The sequence below is a fragment of the Dermacentor albipictus genome, unplaced genomic scaffold (assembly GCF_038994185.2).
Source record: "Dermacentor albipictus isolate Rhodes 1998 colony unplaced genomic scaffold, USDA_Dalb.pri_finalv2 scaffold_16, whole genome shotgun sequence".
Classification (NCBI taxonomy): Eukaryota; Metazoa; Arthropoda; class Arachnida; order Ixodida; family Ixodidae; genus Dermacentor; species Dermacentor albipictus.
In genome coordinates this window covers 11,405,400-11,428,489 of record NW_027225570.1, presented here as the reverse complement: position 1 = coordinate 11,428,489, position 23,090 = coordinate 11,405,400, and positions in this window count along the sequence as shown.

Here is a 23,090-nt window from a genome sequence, read left to right as displayed (position 1 = left end):
AGGCCCTCCAGCGCAGTGCGGAAGGGGAGGGGAGAGCTTTGGGGCTCTCATGAATTGGGCGTCTCCTACGACGGAACCAGAAGGTTGAGTTTCCTGGCAACTTCACTTTTGGATTTCATCTCTGCCTTGGCTACACCTTCCAACTCACGTTGCCAGTGTCATCCAGCTGCGCATTTCGCACTTGGGGATAACCTATTCAAAATATCTTATAGCCCTGGGCTCGCAAGTACTTCCTGTTTATATATAGGAGTTTGCGTTCCGATATCAGCGCGTCTTTCCACACTCACCCTGAATGTGCACACATAGGTGTCCTCAAGTCGCACGAGCACTTTCTGCACACTTTCTACTGACGGAGAATGCTTAGCTTTTTCAATATATTTGTTTAGATCGTGCCAGCAATGTCAACAACGGAAGCGCGTCCCTCGTGCAGCCCATGCTTTTATAGAGAGCCGCTTCCGCGCCCCCCTCGTGCCTTCGATCGACCGCTACTACGAACACTCGCTCGCAAACGATAGATCGTCGTCACAGTCGACCGCCCGAGGCGGCATGCTGAAACCGCCGATTGACCTGCAGCCACCGCCAATGATGCTGTAGCCCTCTACTCCACTATTATATCCTCCTCCACCATTATATCCTTCTCCACCAAATTCAAACCAAGGGAATCTACACCAAAGGAACTTAAGGCATAGCGCTGTTAAAACCGCAACAATAATAGTGTCCAAAGCATGTACGTTCTGGTGCTTTCAGCGGGTTTAAAAGGTAGCTACCTCTGCCTGCACTGCCTAATGACAAGATGTTTGAAAGTTACGATTATGGCTACAGAAAAAAGAAGCCCGAATGGTAGCGTATCCTCTGGAAACATCTGGTTATTAGCGAGCAGCCCTTCGCTGGAAGTCTGTTTGCTTTTTAATATAATCACCCGAGTTAGAGGGCTGGTGGTAGCAGATAGATCGCTTTTGCTGAATTTCGGAAAAAAACAAACAAAGTCGTCCAAATTGTCGTCATCATCGATGAACACATTTGCGCCAGAAAGAGCAAGTGCGCGGATTCTTCTAAATGGATTTTTAGGGAAAGGGTCGAATCAATATTTCATGAATTCCATGAGGTTCCGCGAACACAAAACAAACCGTCCTAACCCCACCCCTGCATTCTATAGCGATAATCACAGAGTGGGAATGGGCCCCGATGCCCACAGTGAGTTGCTTGTTAGGGAACATGCCGAATTACTTCCATGCACCATTGGCTTCTCGGTGTTTTCTGCTTCTAAGGACTGCTTTCAGCAGTCGCTAGTACGGGTCATTGCCTTTTGTATTCAATAGTTGCTAATCCGGGAACCCCGTTCTCCAAATTGACCACCTTTCTAGCGTTGGCGTATTGTTATAGTACTTATCTTGCCTGTTTGCCTGATGCACAATCAGGTGACCATAAACTTTTAAAAATAAGAATGCTAGGGGACAGGGTATGAGTCGCCTTCACTAAACATTTATTTCGCAGTGCGCAACTTGTGTATCTGGCACTTTTGTCCACCCATGTTTTCAACATCATTCCCAAGCATAAGCAGGAGTCTCTGCAATGTGGCTGTTATCTGTTGGGAAGTAGACAAATGCTTGAGTCGATGCTCATGAAAAAAGTTGCATATGTGCATTACAGGCCTTTCAACCTTTAGCCCCGGTTACTTCCTTTGTAAAAAGAAGGAAAATAAGCTTCCCTTCACTTCAACAGGTGAGCGCCGATAAAGATAGGTTGCATGCCCGCCTAAACTCGTGCACAATTTGCCGAGCTTTAGAGAGTATTTTGCTACAAAGTGAATTTAAAAAAACTCAATTGGCTTCATTGAACGCTCTGAGGACAAGAAATGAATTCAAATCGAAGAAAGCAGATGACTCCCTATTGCGGCCCGGTTAGTTATGTACACAGCTCATTGTACGGCGCAGTGGAATCATAAAAAAAACAGCTAAATATATTACCTACACCAATAACTGTCGCATAACGTCGAGCGACCATGGCAAGGTACGAATAGAGGTGATTACCTGTTTTATTATATTAAAATGTAGAAGTCATAAATAAATAAAAATGAAAGCTTACATACCACGTGGCGTTTTTTGTCCAAAAGGATGTCCTGCATCCGCCGTCAAGGCCGTGAGTGATGGCGCTGGCTAACACTCCCAGGGCTAACTTTAGTACACATAAACACCCAAGCAAGTTGACTTGAAAAGGGCTCCGCGATAGCTCAGTTAGTAAGAGCGCACGCATAATGCGAGGACGTCGGTTCGGATCACACCTGCGGCCAGCTGTTGTTACAGCGTAAGCTGGGAAGAGCTCGCTCCTATAGCCAGTTCGGTTGACGATGTTGACCGCCGCCGCCACCGGTGTACGTCGCAGCTATCGCCGGGAATGAGAAAAAAAAAACATACGCAGTTCCCAACCGGAATCTAACCCTGGCCCTCTGCGCAAGTTTGCTACTCTACCACTGCGCCATGCCAGCGCTTGCTAGCTACTGCAGAAACATGCCTTATACACGTGTCTTAGCGCACCTTTGGAAGGCGCACTTAGACACGCGTCTAAGTGCACTTTTGAAACTGCAGTTACAAATTATTGCACCGGGTGGTACTCCATGTGGTAGCGAGATCTGGATGCCGTGGAACACACACTCATAAAACGAAATACAAGAAGGAAGAAGAAGCATGCGCATGGCTGCGGTAAATCTAGGTAAAATGGAGCATGTTTTATTGTAATTTGAAGATATCTAACCAGTCGTCCATTTAGGAACATCTGGCCTCCTTGATGCCCTGTCGTTCAGCTAGAACAGGGGGAAAGGAAACATATCCGCAATAGACATTAGTAAAATTTAAAAAATTAGGGGGTTTTTGCGTGCCAAAACCACTTTCTGATTATGAGGCACGCAGTAGTGGAGGACTCCGGAAATTTCGACCACCTGGGGTTCTTTAACGTGCACCTAAATCTAAGTACACGGGTGTTTTCGCATTTCGCCCCCATCGAAATGCGGCCGCCGTGGCCGGGATTCGATCCCGCGACCTCGTGCTCAGCAGCCTAACACTATAGCCACTGAGCAACCACGGCGGGTGACATTAGTAAAATGCGATTGGAAGATTGGCGGGAGGAGAAAAACGACAAATAACGAGGCACACAAGAACAAAGTTCCCAATAGGGGTTTCAGAAAGATTGGTGATGGTATTCGTGGGTAGTTTTTCCTTTTCTTTTTTTTAGCATCGGTAGGACATTAGGCACTATAATAATTGGAGCTTGGTGTCGCAACCCACCGCCCCGTACCAAAGGGGACGCTCATAGCTTCCATTCATTCATCCAACCTAGGTAGTGGTACGTATAAAAGTATTGACGAAGAAAGAGCATATTAAGCGGAAGTACGCTAAAATGCTGGAATTAAAAACATCTATAACATACTTCATAAAATTACGCAGGCATGTAGGCTATTTATGACTTAGAAGAGTTGGGGCTATTTATTATTTAACATATATAACACTATTTATTGCCGCCCTGTTACATAGATGTGCCAGTAAATCGTCGTCGTCATCATCATCATCATCAGCAGCAGCAGCAGCAGCATCGTATCGTGCCACTTGCAACGCGATGTGAGATGCGCGCCGCATTGCGTCGATACGTGCAAACTTTGCATTGAAGTTGCGTGTGTTCCACCAGATGTGCCCCACATGTAGGAGTTGCATCGTATCGTACCACGTGTCAAGTAATGTGACGTCTGCGCCGCGTAATCTCGATGCCTACGTTAACGCTTCGAAAAGTACAAACCACTTTTGAAGAAGCGAATCGTACAGCTACGCACGCGGGTGCAACCAGGAAACGTCTGGCTTAGCAGACAGCTGTGCAGAGAAAAGCACAAGCCGCAGCTCGCCATCGACGCCGGCGGGCACTTTAGTTCGTTCTCGTGAAAAAAATAGGAAGCAAAGAGATTTCGCCGCGGAGGCCCTCTAGTAAGTGTTGCCGAGAATGTAGCTTCAATGCAGCCGCTTCTCCAAATTACGCGTTGGCTGTGTTGCCTGGGCCGCGGAGGCCTGTCACTTTTTTCGTCGACTTCCACGTGGACTTGTTTTTTCTACATTTCAATATACATGAACAGTGATTCCTCCTATGCATATCTTCCTTTCAATTCCTTGGGAAAAACAGCGCCTAAAACAAGGCCGTTCGATGGCCCATTAAGATGCGAGAACAAAAATCTGTTGGAGCAGACGAGTGCTGCATTTAGGACAGGAATGGGAAGTGAAGCATATGGTATGTGAAGGGCGTTTGCCGGCAGAGCTCACATCAGAATCTCGTTTCGCTGGTCTTTTCAGTTTTCTTTTTTTGTGTGTGTGAGTAGAAGCTATGAATAATTCGTTCCAGACCGAAGCGACAGCCGTTACCTCTGATACTTAACCCTTCCTTTGTCAATTTTATGGGCGTTCTTTATATGCTTTGTAGGCTCTAATCAATTATGAAGCGGTATGAGCCTTCGAATAGAAGATGAAGAAGCGCGGGAACCGGGGGGACAGAGGAAGAGAAGAGAGAAGTGAGAAATAAATGTAGACGAGATGGACGCCAGTTCCACAGCAATGTTTTAAGTCTACTGTGTCCTTTAAGTAGGAACGCTACAATATTTTGGCGCAGCCGACAACTGACTCCAACATGTGGGTGACATTTTTCCTCGAGGAGACCTCCGCAGAGAAGATCATCTTTTCGAGATACCAAGCTCAAGACGAACCAGCGGTGGAACTACCTCGCGAACTCAACTCGGCAGACCTCGTGAACCTGGTTTTAGAGAAGGCTTCCATAGACATTGCTGAACTACGTCGGAAGGGTGCGGTGAAAGTGAACTTGCGTCTGGCGATCTTCGACGAATTAGTTCTTGAACCCATGCGTCGAAAGGACTCTGCATCACGGTCTTCGACAGAAGAGGTGAGCTTCGTTTTGAAAGCTCTTCAGCTACAACAAGAACAGATGGCGCAACAAAACCAACTGGTGACGTCACTTATAAGCTCTCTAAACGCTGAGAAGCCGGCGACTAAATTTGTCGAACCCGATGCTTTTGACGGCAAGTCTTCAAGCCCAGAAAGTTGGCTTGAATTCTATGAATATGCGGCTGGGAAGAACAAATGGCACTCTAATGAGGACAAAATTACCAACATGCGTAGTTATTTAAGAGGTGTTGCACGTAAGTGGTACGATCTGCACATTATTGAAGATGTTGGCAACTCTTGGCACCAGTGGAAGGAAAAATTCTTGAAGACATTCCGAAGCAACCCAGTGCAAAGATGGGACGCCGCACTCAATTTCAAATTCAAGCAGGGCTCCCCCATCGAGTATTTCTTTGAAAAACGCCGCTTTTTAAAGCTGGCTGAGCCTATGCTTCCTCCTTCTGCCATAGTAGCTCTAATAATGCACGGATTCCCCACTGAAGTCCTGAAGCTAGCGCAAGCACGATCACCTAAAACTATAGACGGGCTCTTGGAGTGCCTTCACGACATACCATCTACTTCAGACGAAAATATAACCGCTGGCTCAAGCAGTCGCTTCAGACGGACAGGCGCGGATTGGTCAAGCCGTAATCCGCAAGAACCGAGCCGCCTTGCAGGCAGTACAGAGAGCTTGGGTTGGCGTGCTCCCAGAGGTCGAGTGAATAACGTCGACAACGACCCTGTCCCCATACTTTCAGACGCTCAAGAGTCTCCGACAACAAAAAACTAATAAACAAGGGTGATCAGTCCGACCCGATGACCACAACTGAGACTGTTTATTTAACTTGCTCTAGCTTACTTCACATTCCTGTCAAAGTGGGAAATAGACATATGATGGCTTTGGTTGACAGCGGTGCTTCTGTGTCTATAATAAATGCCAAGCTGGTAGATTCAAGTCACCTGCATAGTGGAAGAGTACTACGGGTGCAAGGGTACGATGGAAAAGTGACAATGCATAATCAGTGGGCCTCAGTAAACATCGAGTTCCAAGGTCATGAAATAGAGAGTGACGTACTGGTGATAACGGGGGTGACGTATGACTTTCTGCTATCCAGACCAGACATAAAGAAACTAAAAATCAACGTATATTGGGACGATGCAGTTTTAGTGGAAGGACTATCAAGGGAAGAGACACAGCAAGATAGAAAAGATAACCTGCGAATTGTCAAGTGCGCGGAAGATATTGCAATGACCTACCCTGAACTGGTATGCGTAGGAAGCTATCCACAGGAGATGAAGTCGCACAAGGTGCCTTTCGAACTAACTGACAAGACCGTCATCCGAAAATCACCTTATAACATGTCACGAGAACGTAAGATATGGTTGAAGAAAGAATTGCAGGAGATGCTAGACGCCGATATAATCCGGCCTTCGGTGTCACCCTTCGCTTCTCCCATAACTATTGCGCCGAAGGAAGATGGAACTTTCCGACTGTGCACAGATTACAGGGTTCTCAATCGCCAGACAGACCTTATACCATTTCCCATGCCGAAGATAGACACGATTATAGATGAGACAGGTGGTTGCCGGATTTTTTCACGCATTGACTTGTGCAAAGGTTTCTGGCAGATCCCGCTAACCGAAGAAACAAAAATGTACACTGCTTTTATCACGCCCTTTGATCTGTACGAGTATAACCGGCTTCCTTTCGGCTGGAAAAACTCGCCAGCATGGTTCCAGAAGATTATGAACGAAGTCCTGAAGCCTTTTCTGGGTGTCTTTTGTAACGTGTACATAGACGATATTATCGTCTTCTCCAAAACAGAGGCTGAACATCAGGAACACCTTTCTCAGGTATTAAATGCCTTGAGCTTGGCACAACTCAAGGTTAATTTTAAGAAAAGTGCATTCTTTCAAAGAAAAGTTGTGTTTCTTGGAAGAGTATTTGATGGGACTACCAAAAGCACGAAACAAGAGTCCGTCGAGAGAATATCCCAACTGGTTAAACCGTATGACGTCCACTCATTGCGTGTGTTTTTGGGATTAGCAGGACATTTCAGACCTTTCATAAAAGACTTTGCTATAAAAACAAGATGCCTCACGCGCCTAACGCAGAAAGAAGTTCCATTTGAGTGGGATGAGGAATGTGAGAGAGTCTACCGTGATCTGGTGCACAGAATCTCTGCTGACCCTATTCTACGCATACCAGATTTCACTTTACCGTTTGAACTGAATACCGACGCCTCACATTATGGAACAGGTGCAGTCTTGTACCAGAAATGTCCAGAAGCATCCGGCCGAGAAAAGCGACATGTAGTAGGCTACTACAGCTACACCCTCAAGCCACCTGAAATCAACTACACCACTACTGAAAAGGAAGCTCTTGCTGTCCTTAAAGCAATTCAGTACTTCCGTACGTACCTAGAAGGTGCGAAGTTTACTTTGTTCACGGATCACCAGGCACTCACTCATCTCTTGAATATGACCCAACCTAAGGGACGTATCGCCAGATGGGTGAACTACTTGCAGCAGTTTGATTTCACCATCTCCCACAGACCTGGACCCCTTTTGACTGATGCAGATGCATTGTCTCGACTGATGATACAGGCCAATAAAGAACAATCGGAAGAAATCAATGAAGTAAAATTGTGGGAAGGCACTGAACAATTAATTTTTATGGCAGGTCGCTATCAAGTCCCGCCAACGCTGGTTCCCAAGGTGCTTTATTTGTACCACGATAGCCCAGAATCTGGAGGACACGACGGATTTTGGCGCACCTACAACAAGCTAGTCAAGAGATTTACGTGGCCTCACATGAAAGAAGACGTCAATCAATACGTTCGTTCATGCCACATTTGTCAAGTCAACAAAGTGAAATACAAGCAGCCTACAGACGCCATGATAATACCTTGCCACTCGAACGTGCCTTTTGAAGTTATACACCTGGATTTTGCCGAGCTAAATAAGAAACGAGAAGGAGTCCGAAAAACGCAAGCTTTTCTTCTGGCCATAGATGAGTGCACCAGGATGGTCGCGGCACGGGCAGGACAAGAAGATGCGAATAGTGTCATCGCCCTCCTCCAACGGGATATGTTTAGGACAACCAGGAAGATCGTATGTGACAACGGACCAGCGTTCAAGAGTGAAAAATTAGCACGATGGGCTCGAGACCACAATATATCAATCAAATTCTGTGCACCATACCATCCCGCGGCGAATGGGCTTGCAGAGCGTGCTATACGAGATGTGAAGCAATACATCAGGATGTACGATAGTTTCCCTGGTGGATGGAAATGCTCTTTAGAAGCAGCTGTAAGACATCACAATCGCTCCTACACCAGTGGCTTGGGATGCAGCCCGCAGTTCGCTTCTTCAGGAGAGACCCCTATTCTTCAAGCGGACCTTGAACTGGGGCTGTTAGAAAATCTCAAGATCGTCGAGGAAAGGAAACAAAAATCACAGGAGGAGAGGTACCGTAAACGAATGAAAAAAAATTTTGACAAGAGACATTGCTCAGCTATCCCAGACATTCAAGTCACCGACCTCATCCTAGTTAGGAAAGGAGTAAGAGAATCCAGTGCCAAATTTTATGGTCCTTACTCTGTGACAAAGACAGCCACTCAGAAAGGAATATTGAAGACTGTGTGGTACATTGGTGAACGGGGCTCAGTTGAATGTGCTTCGATTGGAAACGTTTTCAAGTATTACCCCAGGAGGGGTTAGCAAAAGAAACCTGGAAGGGTGAAGCGGTATGAGCCTTCGAATAGAAGATGAAGAAGCGCGGGAACCGGGGGGACAGAGGAAGAGAAGAGAGAAGTGAGAAATAAATGTAGACGAGATGGACGCCAGTTCCACAGCAATGTTTTAAGTCTACTGTGTCCTTTAAGTAGGAACGCTACAAATTATCGTTGGATTAGATTTAAATAATGAGGTAATTAGTAAAAGGCAAACAAAAAAAATTACCGACGATTACGTTACTTCCTAATGCGAAATTTGAGCGCAGCAAATAAGCTGTTTCACCTTTTCGATAGATTGAGGCAAAGAAATCGAGCAACACATGTATGCGCTATCACAGAATTTTTTTTTTACTTTTCACACGTATTCCTTTAACAAAGACTCCATTAACAGTTCTTGACAGTCATGAAGGAAGCTTTGTGGTCGGAGAAATAGACTGATATATGTTCGACTTGGTACACCAATGCTTGATTCTCAAAGACGAGATCTATACAAGTGCCTCGCGAGGTTGTCACAGCCGTGGGACGCGTTACGAGCGAGAGGAACGGGATGTTCTCCCGCATAAGTGTTAGGAAATTGCTGTTTGTCTTTATGTCAACATTAAAGTCCCCCACTACTAACATCGGTGTGGATCGATGGACGGTTAATGCGAGTTGCAGGAAGTGCACGACGTCTTTCGTGAGTGCGGTAGCGGACTCACGAAAGCGGTATCAGTCGGTCGCTGCTAGCGCTGGGGGGATGAAAGGGGGGCGGAGCTGGTTATGAGGCCGACGACAACGCGAAACCCAGGAACGGACGCCAAAGAGCCATTTGTGTAGCCAGCCCTCCTCCACAGTCTCTCCTCCTCCCTTCCATCATCCTCCCTCGCCCGGAGAGCCGACAGCGCGCATGCGCGGCGGCGGAGCAGCGGCGCATGCGCGGCGGCGGAGCGCGGCGGCGGAGGCGAGCTGGTTACGAGGCCGACGCCGTCGACGACGACGCCGACGACGACGCGAAACCCAGGAACGGACGCCAAAGAGCTGCGCTCTAAAAACATGACTGACTCAAAATGTGCGATAGAATCTGTGCTGCCCAACGCTCAAGCTGCCGATACGTAAACAGTCGCCTCTCACTCATCGCACGTTTCGACGAATTGGCAAAAAAAAAATGTGCAGAGATAACGCAATGGCTGCCGAGAGGCATGCGTATCGCGGTGTTTTCCACATTGTTTGGGGCCATGAATACCTTTTGTTCATGATGCGTGCTTATAGTGTTTGCATCACACTCACTCGGGTGGTGTTGGCATTTGTGTTCTGGGCCATCGTTTTTTTTAACACGTTTATTTCTAATAATATTGGTTGAATATCTCAAATACTCTGCGACATTTTCAACTTTTTACTATTGCATTTGTGTCGTAATCAATATTTATAACTTTTCGTATCATCAGATGTTAGGACACTGGTGGCTTATCAATTTATAAAATTATATGTACGCAAGCCGACGTCTCGAAGTTTCCTCACGTGGTGCGGGTTTGCAGCGAAGTCACCAAGAGATGGCAGCGCTGGCGCTTGCGTCGCACAAGCGGATACCTCTGGCGCACGCAACACTACCGGTGATATCCGGCCATTTCTCAGCCAGCCGAGTCGGGCTGAGTCACTTGCGTTTCGCGAGATAGCGATAACGCAGCCTAGAACCTGTGCTCATTACCACTGGCAGGTGGCGTATGTTTTCTCAATTTAGAAAACAAGAGCGTTGGCCCCAATATACGATGACTCATTCCGTCTCCCAGAGACGCGCATCCTAGCTAATAATGAAGCAGACGACGGCTTGTACGCAGCAGACGACGGAATCGAGAAGCTTTTTCGACGGACGAATCTTTCACGTTTTCAATCATTTCTCTCTGAGAGAGCTGGCTAGGCGAAGTGAATAAAAACTTGTACTGTTTACCTTCATGTAAACCAGAGTACGCCAACAGACAGCCCAATAACCGTGGTGGAGCAGCTGTCTATACCTCGTCTAGAATTTCTTACAAACGAACACTCGACCTCCCGTTAAAGATACAAAACTTCGAATCAGTTTGGTTTGAATTCGAGCCTAACTTTCTCAACACCGAAAACAGAAATTTCATCTTTCGCTGTGTCCAAATTTAACCTTCTTGCTCAGCTCCAGATTTTTATATTTCCCTCAAAAAACAATGGCAAAGTTATTCATGAAGGACAAAATTGTCAGAAGTGTGGGTGATATGAAGATAAGCTTAAGGGAGTCATACCTGAGCTATGTCAAGTATTCATCTTGTTTTTATGGTTTTGGTTACGAATGTCATATACATGTCCCTACCCGTTCTGTTCTTGGTGGTTCCAGAAGTCTAATAAATCAGGCATTGTCTAATGCCTTGACCCCACCTGATGCGGGAGTACTTAAAGCTGACATTGCTGACCATTGCGCCATCTTTCTGTGCCCTACTCCTGCACACACGTATTATTCTAACTGTTACTCCAAATTGTTCAACAACAATTATTCTCAAAATTTGTATCCCATGCTGACGGGTCTTTCGTTCTTGACATCACTGTTCCGCAGGTTGAATTCTCACAATTGCTAACTATTTTATTATCACACTATCATTCGTATTCTCAGATATTCAAATGCAGAAAGAAAAAGGCGTCACCTCAAGAGCGATGGGTCACTGATAGTTTGCTAAAAGCTACGCGCAAACGAGAATACCTCCATCAACACGAAAACTACAATCATTCGATACAAACCTACGTGCGCGCTCCAACAAATTCTGCAATTCACTTTCTGCTTGGCTGAAAGAACTAAAACCAAATATTATGAAGAAAAATTTTATACGTGGTTCTGATGCAAAGAGTAAATGGCAAATAGTGAATTCATTTTCGAATAGGAAACAAGGAGATGACAACATAACCAAAATACCCCGCAATGGTAATACATATTGAGAGCCACTTATGATTGCCGACACTCTCAGCGATTTTTTTCTTGCCTAATACCTCCACTGTAACAGAAGAAAAGTTATATGCCCCAAAGCCACTTCCACAATCACTTTATTTTTCTCCACCCTATATGGATGTGGTGGTACCAGTAATCAACAAATTAAAATAGCTATCGCCGGGCTGGAGAACACTCATGCTGGTCATGTTATTAATTTCTGAATCAATATAATTTGTTCTGTCTGAATTTATTGACATCGTGTTTAAAGCAGGCATCTTTCCTCATGAGCTTAAATGTAGTACGTGTAAGGTAACTCCAGCTTTTAAGAAAGTAGATCGTTCATTACTGGTAAATTATGTGCCGATCTGTGTTTCACCCTTCTTTAGCAAGGTCATGTATCAAATAACCAAAAAAGACTGATAAAATATTTCAACAAATTTAATATTCTTTTACCTAGCCAATTTGGATTTCAGTCCTGTTACTCTACTGACCTAGAACTAGTATCTCTTACTCACCAATTAAAGAAAGCTGCTGATGATGGTAAACTCGCCGGATTCTTTTTTGTAGAGTTCCAAAGGCATCTGATGGCACTGACCACGAGATTATTAATGTTAATCTTGATTCATAAGGTACAACAGGTTCTCATTTACTACTGTTAAGCTACTACTCACACGACATATAGCAGGTTGTTAGTGTTTCCGATACTTATTCTTAACCCATAATGAGTAATTTAGGTGCACCACAAGGACACATCTCAGTCCGGTTACTCTTCTTATTTGGTATTAATCAGCTACGTAACTGCGTCACATCTTTTAAGTGAGTACTATATGCCGATGACACAACAATTATTAATTCTTGTGAACGTCTGTCAACAGTAGCCTCCACTCTTAATTGTAATCTTCATAACTCGTTACAGTGGTGCAGAAAGAATAGACCTGCCATTATTTCCACTAAAAATACATTTCTTTTATTAACGCGATAGCGTTAAGGAGCTCGTGTCGCAGAAAAGCAGGTGTCGTCGGCGTCGGGTGTCGGCGTCGGCGTCCGCGGCGTTGACCGTGAGCGATAAATAACGGCAGGCACTTCATAAATAAAAAGCAACTTCCAAGATGGGCTGGGTGGGAATCGAACCAGGGTCTCCGGGGTGTGAGACGGAGACGCTACCACTCAGCCACGAGTTTGATGTTTACAAGCGGTACAAACGCGCCTCTAGTGAATGCGGTGTTGCCTTCGAAACGAGCCGTGGAAAGTTATACTGCAGTGTATATAGGTAATTATGAACATGTAACTTACAGAAGTCGCAATTACACGAGTAGCGAGGTGCGTTTCCGCTGCATTTCTTCTGCACTTTCCGCACACGCAGAGCCATCTTGCGGCAAACACGGAAGACCCCCTCCTCTCCATGTAGGGCGCTGCCTCGACAGATGGCGCACCACGCGCGCATTGGAGCGGTGGAAGGACCGGTGCGAGGGAGGTCGTTGCCCGGACTCTCCCCTGACAACGCTTCGCCTTGCTCCCTCTGTAGAATCAAGCGTCCTTCCTTTCTTTAGATCACTATCTGTCTATCTCTCTGCCCGTGCCGATCACAACGTTTGGCTGGCGTGCATCATTTCCCCCTCCGAGATACCGAGTTCTTTGGTTCGTTCCGCTTCCTCAGGCGCACGTTTCGTTGCTGCGCCGAACGCCGCGTTGCTCGACCATATGGCTCGACGCTCACCGCGTCCGATGCGGGGCGCCTCCTAAATGATGGCTGCCCTGTAGCCCATTGTCTTACACGACTTGGCGGGTCGACGGGAACCCTGTCGCGTTCCACTCTTGAAGGCGAAGCTTAAGCGTCCTCCAATTTTTCTCATCCCCAAATAAATCATTCCTATGCATTCCACCTATATACGTTGGTAACCATTTATTATCAGCAATTGAAGAAGGCACAAACTTGGGTGACTGCAACTTTGAATTTCAACGCCATAACTCATTCTTTTGTAACTTCATGCTAAATTCGCGTAGACGACAATTTTTCCTATTCATGATATTTCGTCCACCTTGCGAGATTCCAAAGAACTAGTTTGCCATAATGTGAGCCCACGTGCTGCGATTTGTTGATTTATTCTTCCTCGCGCTGTAATCTGCTAGACTCTAGATTAGCTCCGATGGCTGGGCGACCGCCTGTAGAGGTGTTGGTACCGGGTTCCAATCCCGGATCATGACGAATTTTTCCGTTATAGCGAAGTGTTCATCGCCACGTGCTTGAAAGGTGGTGATGAAATTACTACTTTCTGTCGCAAGTAAGTTCATTCAATAATTTAACAATAATAATGGTGTTGAGTTATCGACTGGAATCGATTCCAATTTCCTTGATTCCTCGAATCGATTCCAATTTCATCAAGCGCGTTGAGGAAGACTTGTTCCGCAGAAGGAGACGAACACAAATACATTTATTTGACCTTTATGCATTTTATGCAATACAAGCAATAAATGTTATTATTCCATTCATGGCTGGACACACACACACACGCACACACACGCACGCACACACACGCACGCGCACACACACACACACACACAAACACGCACACACACACACTCACGCACACGCACGCGCGCACACACACACACACACACACACACACACACACACACACACACACACACACACACAGAGAGAGAGAGAGAGGCAGACAGAATAAAATTGCAACACGCACATAACTGAATGCCACTACGCACTTCGCAACGCTGGCGTGATGGGGAGTGCTACCGGCGGCGTTGCAGCGGTTGCTTCTCGTCGATGCACGGAATGAGACCAAAGCAAAACCATCGACGACTGCACTTGCAAGTTCACTGTCCGTTTTGATAAGACCACCGTACGCACCACGTTGCGCTCATGTTTGTGCGCATCTTGCACTTGCCAGCAGCGGAAGTCATGAGGCTGCCCTGGCTGCGCTACAGATATGATTGAGCTTAGCTGTTAAGGTGTGTTCGCATGGTTTTGTCGTTTTCGCAGGATAACGTACTGCGCCTTTCCGGAGACCTACCACGTACGGCTGCGCGTGTGTAAGTTTGATGCCGCGGCAGCACGACGTTGGCGCCGACGGCGTGAACGAGCATAGAATTCCCCTAATGTGTCATCATCATCATCAGCCTGGTAACGCCCACTGCAGGGTGAAGGCCTCTTTCATACTTCTCCAACCACCCCGGTCATGTAATAATTATGGCCATGTTGTCCCTGCAAACTTCCTAATGTCATCCGCCCACCTAACTTTCTGCCGCCCCCTGCTACGCTTCCCTTTCCTTGGAATCCAGTCCGTAACCCGTAATGACCATCGGTTGTCTTCCCTGCTCATCACATGTTCAGCCCATGCCCAGTTCGTTTTCTTCATTTCAACTAAGATATCATTATCCCGTGCTGGTTCCCTCACCCAATCTGCTCTTTTCTTATCCCTTAACGTTACACCCATCATTCTTCTTTCCATAGCTCGTTGTGTCGTCCTCAATTTAAGCAGAACCCTATGTGTAAGCCTCTAGGTGTTTGCCCCATACGTGAGTACTGGTAAGACACGGCTGTTATACATTTTTCTCTTGAGGGATAGTGGCAACCTGCAGTTCATGATTTGAAAATGCCTGCCAAACGCACCCCAGGCCATTCTTATTCTTCTGACTATTTCAGTCTCATGATCCGGATCCGCCGTCACTACCGGCCCTAAGTAGATGTATTCCCTTACCACTTCCAGTGCCTCGCTGCCTATTGTAAATTGCTGTTCTCTTCCAAGGCTGTTAAATATTACTTTCGTTATCTGCAGATTAATTTTTAGACCAACTCTTCTGCTTTGCCTCTCCAGGTCAGTGAGCATGCATTGCAATTGGTCTCCTGAGTTACTAAGCAAGACAATATCATCAGCGAATCACAAGTTACTAAGGTATTCTGCATCAACTTTTGTCCCCAATTCCTCCCACTCCAGGTCTCTGACTACCTCCCGTTAACACGCTCTGAATAGCATTGGAGAGATCATATCTCCCTGTCTGACACCTTTCTTTATTGGTATTTTGTTACTTTCTTTACGGAGGACTACGGTGGCTGTGGAGCCGCTATACATATCTTTCAATATTTTTACATATGGTTCGTCTGCACCCTGATTCCGTAAAGCCTCCGTGACTGCTGAGGTTTTGACTGAATCAAACGCTTTTTCGTAATCAATGAAAGCTATATATAGGGGTTGGTTATATTCCGCACATTTCTCTATCATCTGATTGATAGTGTGAATATGGTCTATTGTTGAGCAGCCTTTACGGAATCCTGCCTGGTCCTTTGGTTGACAGAAGTCTAAGGTGTTCCTGATTCTATTTGCGATTATCTTAGAAAATACTTTGTAGGCAACGGACGATAAGCTGATCGGTCTATCATTTTTTTATGTCTTTGGCGTCCCCTTTTTACGGATTAGGATTATGTTAGCGTTCTTCCAAGATTCCGGTACGCTCGAGGTCATGAGGCAGTGTGTATATAACGTGGCCAGTCTTTCTAGAACAATGTTCCCACCATCTTTCAACAAATCTGTTGTTACCTGATCTTCCCCAGCTGCCTTCCCCGTTCGCATAGCTCCCAAGGCGTTCTTTACTTCTTCCGGCGTTACTTGTGGGATTTCAAATTCGTCTAGACTATTCTCTCTCACATTATCGTCGTGGGTGCTATGGGTACTGTATAGATCTTTATAGAACTTCTCAGCCACTTTAACTACCTCATGCATATCAGTAATGATTTTGCCGGCTTTGTCTCTTAACGCATACATCTGATCTTTGCCTATTCCTAGTTTCTTGTTCACTGCTTTTAAGCTTCCTCCGTTCCTGAGAGCATGTTCATTTCTATCCGTATTATAGTTCCTTATGTCAGCTGTCTTACGCTTGTTGATTACCTGAGAAAGGTCTGCCAGTTCTATTCAAGCCGTAGGGTTAGAGGCTTTCATACATTGGCGTTTCTTGATCAGGTCTTCCGTCTCCTGCGATAGCTTACTGGTATCCTGCCTAACGGAGTTATAACCGACTTCTTTTGCACACTCCTTAATGATGCCCCTAAGATTGTCTTTCATTGCTTCCACAATAAGGTCCTCTTCCTGAGTTAAACTCGAATACCTGTTCTGTAGATTGATCCGGAATTCCTCTAGTTTCCCTCTTACCGCTAACTCCTTGATTGGCTTCTTATGTACTAGTTTCTTCCGTTCCCTCCTCAAGTCTAGGCTAACTCGAGCTCTTACCATCCTATGGTCACTGCAGCGTACCTTGCCGAGCACCTCTACATCTTGTATGATGCCAGGGTTCGCGCAGAGTATGAAGTCGATTTCATCTCTAGTCTCACCATTCGGGCTCCTCCACGTCCACTTTCGACTAAACTGCTTGCGGAAAAACGTATTCATTATCCGCGTATTGTTCTGTTCTGCAAACTCTACTAATAATTCTCCTCTGCTATTCCTAGAGCCTATGCCATATTCCCCCACTGACTTGTCTACAGCCTGCTTTTTGCCTACCCTGGCATTGAAGTCGCCCATCAGTATAGTGTATTTTGTTTTGACTTTACCCATCGCCGATTCTACGTCTTCATAAAAGCTTTCGACTTCCTGGTCATCATGACTGCATGTAGGGGCATAGACTTGTACCACCTTCAATTTGTACCTCTTATTAGGTTTCACAACAAGACGTGCCACCCTCTCGTTAATGCTATAGAATTCCTGTATGTTACCAGCTATTTCCTTATTAATCAGGAATCCGACTCCTAGTTCTCGTCTCTCCGCTAAGCCCCGGTAACATAGTACACGCCCGCTTTTTAGCACTGTATTTGCTTCTTTTGTCCTCCTAACCTCACTGAGCCCTATTACATCCCATTGACTACCCTCTAATTCCTTCAATAACACTGCTAGACTCGCCTTACTAGATAGCGTTCTAACGTTAAACGTTGCCAGGTTCAGATACCAATGGCGGCCTGTCCGGAGCCAGGTATTCTTAGCACCCCCTGCAGCGTCACAGATCTGACCGCCGCCGTGGTCAGTTGCTTCGCGGCTGCTGGGGACTGAGGGCCGGGGTTTGGTTGTTGTATTCATATAGGAGGTTGCGGCCAGGTACTGCACCAGGGTGGGCAATCCTGCTCTGGTGAGAGAGTGCGTTACCGGTTCTGGTCACCGGGCTCTGGCCGCACTCCAAGCCTGTTTGTGCAATTTTCTCAACAAGCGGTTTTTTTTTTTCGGTAGAAAATTGCGTGGCACCGCGATTCGAACCAGGGTCCTCTTGCACACGAGGCGAATACTCTATTTCTTCACCACCGCTCGAGTTGTACGCCTCATTTAACCTACAGTGGTGCCTTCTTCGATCAGTCAAGGTGGACCAATCTGAGCTCGGTTAAACCGCACAGATGGCACTCAACTGGAGAGAGAGATAAAACTTCATTATGTCCCTGATGGGGTTCAGAAACCAGGTAGTTTATGACCTGCACTTGAGTGGCTATACGGTCATGGCGAAGATATGCAATTCCCTCGTATAGTGATCAACTAAAATAAAAGAAATATAAAAAAGGAGGAAAAAAACGAGGAAAACAAAAAAAAGGAAGAGAACTGGAGATTTCAACTTGTGACCCTTGGATGTTGCCCGGAGAGATAGCTCAGTAGGTTGGTCCGTCATGCCCCAGGTTACGTTGAAGCGCCATAGCTCCTGTCCAGAGGGGTTGTGGCATTGCGCTGCTAAGCACGAGGTCGCGGGATCAAATCCCCGTCACGGAGACATCAATTCGGTGAGGGCGAAGTGCAAAAAAAACGAAGAAAAAAAAGGAAACATGCTTGTATTGTGCATTGTCTGCACCTCATAGAAACCAAGGTGCTAAAAAATGTATCCGGAGACCCGCCCCAACGACGTGCCTCATACTGAAAGTGTTCTTTTGAAATGTAAAACCGCATAAATAAATTTGAATTTAAATATTATATAAAGAACAAAAATGCAATTCTACGAAAGTTGTGAAGTTCGCACTAGGTGTACAAAAATGTTCCTAGTAAAAATGAAAAATAAAGTGATATGATATACGCATAAATAAGTTGTGAAATGAAATGCCGGCACAATATTGTACGTCATTATCTAGCAAAATGGTGCGGCCAATTTCGCACTGCTGCTTTTTTTTGTAAGCTAGGTTTTCTCATGGTTTATGAAGAATAAAGAATATCACAGTTTCACCATAAAGACCAAGCAAGGAATGTCATAGCAAGCTGTTAGAATATTACAGCGAAGTCTGAGACTTGTAGCTGTAATGGTAGTATGAATTAAAGCAAACGTAAGATAAGCAAAAACGAGCAGTTGCGCTAGATATCCTCCAACTATCTTGCCATGGGGCAATTTCATTTATGTTTAATAAAATAAGCCAAAATCTTTCTGAGCTACCTTGCCGCCAGTTTTTCGTATCGCTTATCTTTCAAACCTCTTTCCTAGGCCAATCCCGGAGGAACAGTGCACAGCCACGTCAATAAATTTGCATGATTTTCTGGTTTGAGTCCTGTTATTGTTTTGCACTTTTAATATTTCACTCTCAGAGGATGTAAAATAAACGGCATACACTGTCGCTCTTTTGTTTCATGACATTTTTTGTGTGTAGGCTACCTTTCAGTCAAGGATTATTCAAGAATTACATCATTTATACATGAATTAGTCAGTAATTAAAGTCCTGGTAGGAACAACTGTAGGGATAAATAGATGTGGCACCATAACCCTCATTTAGAGCATTGCATATGCCATACTTATACGTAAAGATAAACGGAACTCACAAGAATGGTTTGGTGGGGTAGTTTCTAGAGCATCTTAAAGGGTTAACATCACGCAGAGACTGGGACAAAGTGAAGAACGACAATCTGTGTCTAGTTGTTCTCCACTCTCTCCCAATCTGTGTGGGCTGTTAACCTCACGGCGACGCCAACGGTGATAACGGCATGTGAAATATGAATTGTAGCAGGCCGTGGGATGCAATGGTGGTAAGATTAGAAGCAGGCATAAGTACAAAGTGTGACGTTGAAACAAGACGTCTGGAGATTTGGCCTCCTGGGATATAAGCCATGCGTCTTGTGTTACCTCTGTAATGCCTTTTGTTACCTCTGCAAGGCTATTACACTTTGTTATGCCTTGTACCCTGTCATGGTGTGGCCGCAAGTGAGTACGAGGCATTGGCCTCCTGCCTGCCTCCTTCTAACTCGTCATGTTAGAGCCAATTAGCAGCTGCTCATAATTACGGTGTACTAGGTGAGCATTTAAAAATATGTCCCGCCTTCCCTCTTTTCCCCGGCATGCAAAATGTATCCGAACTCCTTTATAGTGGGGTCGTTCATAGCCACCTTTGCGTTTCTGCGATATTAAACGCCATGGTTGATATTACCAGCGCAAGGCGCAAGTACTTACGGCGAGGTCGAATCGGTCAATGTTGCGAAGATGTTTTCACTAAAGTGGCTAGCTGAGCGGCTGCAATTTCTCAGAATGAAAGGTGAAGCTCTATTCTAGAGAAGTTCAGTAGAAAGAATGGGGAAAAAGTATGGGTCGCAAATAGATGTGGTGCATTTCATTTTACGCTGAACTAAAGATTTGAATAATGTCAACATCATTGAACAGGGAGAGGTCAAACATAGTCGAAGGTAACCTAATATATTGCTCGCATTATAAATTACGCTACTGAAACGTGCAGATCAAAGGAGCGGGCAGGCGAGCAGCTAAACATTATTAAGATGGTGCATGTTCTAGCAAATTCTTGTTAAGATCGTTGGAATGTACACAAGGCACATATCGGGTAACGCGCAGAGCTCTACATTATATATGATTAATTGCATTAGTTATGTGTCACACGGTAAAGCCCCATATCTGTTTCTTTTCTAGAAATCGTATTACTATCGTTTCTAAGGAAACTGAAGTGCAAGGCACTTCGGTAATTTCTAAAATAAGTAACCCTGTCCCGGAAAAAGTGAATGTTAGAAGAAACGTAGTGAGATATTTTTTTCAATGAAAATGTGACCTATTACGGATCCCTGGTGTCCATAATGCATTGTCAAATGGTTCGTTGTTGAGAAACGGGATCTTCAGAAGCAATGAATTGCGAGAAATTAGGAAGTAAATGCGTGAGTCATAAGCATAGGTTTGGACCCACATTTAGTCTACTAAGCTTAAAGAACAAGGTTGTGGCGTACCTTATTCAAACGTTTTAACGTATCATGAAAATGTGTGACTCGCGTATGGTTCATTGCAATGAATAAGACGAAGCTCATGTGTAAAGAGAATACAACTCCGTGCTGTACATATATATAAGTCGTGGTGTCTCCTGAGTACTTTTTGAAGCGTTGTCTTGAGGCTAAGGCCTCTTTTGTTCAGCAACCCTTGACAGCTTGAGTATGCTGTCTCCTGTGACCCCTATCTCATGTTTGAGTTGAATGCACCACACGGCTCTATGTTGCTAGCCGTCAATTAGGACGCCTCAAGTTAGCTTGGCCTTGTAGCGCAGATACGTGTGCTTTTTGTCATGGCTACAGAGCCTTTGTCTAGCGTCAGACCGGCCGGAAACTGTCCTGCTTCAGATTACGGCGCATATTAGAGTTGGTCATGAAATACCATCGTCGAGAGCGCACACATAATCAAAGAAAAACCAGGATGAAAGTCAAAGTAAAATGACGTGCCCTCACGTGACTTTTATGTATAAAGCACTCCATTGGCCTTCCAAGAATGTTGGGAGCTGAATATACGTAAAGACACAAAACAGAATTTTTTACCTTTCCTTAAACATTATGCCGCAATGAATTGTTTTTGCAGAAGTCAAAATACACGTCATAACAATAACGACCAGAGATAAATTTATGTGCATCATTTCATAGCGCCTATGAAAGAGTTGCATTTGTTGCGTTTGAAATATACGAGGGTATACCTGTATGAATACAACACAATACAATCGTCGCAGAGAATGCACAGCGTAGCAGGCTAATCAAATGAAGGCACTGCTTTACCAGACCGAAAATTGCGTACGAGCCAAAGGTTGTTCAGAAATTACCATGGGAAAATATTTAGAAGGATTGAAATGCTGGCGTCTTGGAACCTATCCATACTTGCAAAGCGCACCGTATTCTTTCTCGTGTTTCGTTTTCATGTGCGCTGCCCAAGAAGGGAAAATATTTACCATTTGTAGCAGAAGTACAAGGTACAATTGCTGAACGTGCTCACACAGTGTATGTCCTAGCACAAAGCTTTAACTCTCAGCGCTTCCGGCGCACGGGCACTGGCGTAGAATAATATGCCCACAATGATTGTAACTTTTACTAGCCTGTGATTACCGTTACCGTGGGATAAAAGGTAATGGAGAATACCTTAGTAACTTGCGATTCGCTGATGATATTGCCTTGCTTAGTAACTCAGGGGACCAATTGCAATGCATGCTCAATGACCTGGAGAGGCAAAGCAGAAGAGCGGGTCTAAAAATTAATCTGCAGAAAACTAAACTAATGGTTAACACTCTCGGAAGAGAACAGCAATTTACAATTGGTAGGGAGGCACTGGAAGTGGTAAGGGAATACATCTACTTAGGGCCGGTAGTGACGGCGGATCCGGATCATGAGACGGAAATAATCAGAAGAATAAGAATGGGCTGGGTGCGTTTGGCAGGCATTCTCAGATCATGAACAGCAGGTTGCCATTATACCTCAAGAGAAAAGTCTATAATAGCTGTGTCTTACCAGTACTCACCTACGGGGCAGAAACTTGGAGGCTTACGAAAAGGGTTCTACTCAAATTGAGGACGACGCAACGAGCTATGGAAAGAAGAATGATAGGTGTAACGTTAAGGGATAAGAAAAGAGCAGGTGAGGGAACAAACGCGAGTTAATGACATCTTAGTTGAAATCAAGAAAAAGAAATGGGCATGGGCAAGACACGTAATGAGGAGGGAAGATAACCGATGGTCATTAAGGGTTACGGACTGGATTGCAAGGGAAGGGAAGCGTAGCAGGGGGCGGCAGAAAGTTAGGTGGGCGGATGAGATTAGGAAGTTCGCAGGGACGGCATGGCCACAATTAGTACATGACCGGGGTTGTTGGAGAAGTATGGAAGAGGCCTTTGCCCTGCAGTGGGCGCAACCATCATCGCCTACTCTGGCGCCCGGGCCACGCGAGGGTACAGGGGAACGAAAAGGCTAACGCGTTAGCTCGAGGGTTCACTAACCGAGTGACGGCGTCCACTTCGAACCCCAACCACCCGCACTATCCCTCACAAAATTCCACCAATTTAAATGCCAAAGACATCCTTCCTCATCAGCGCGGAGTCCGCAGAAAATACCCGCCGCCTCACCCACAACTTAGCGGGGAAGAGGCCGCCAATTGGCGTAAAATAGAGACCGCGGTGTTCCCTCATTTAAGCTTGCTAAACGCCATGTATCCCACTCGTTATAGGGCCAACTGGCCTTGGTGCGGTGGCATACCTGCCCTAATACACATAACCTGGGAGTGCACCAAGCACTCTCATAGGCCA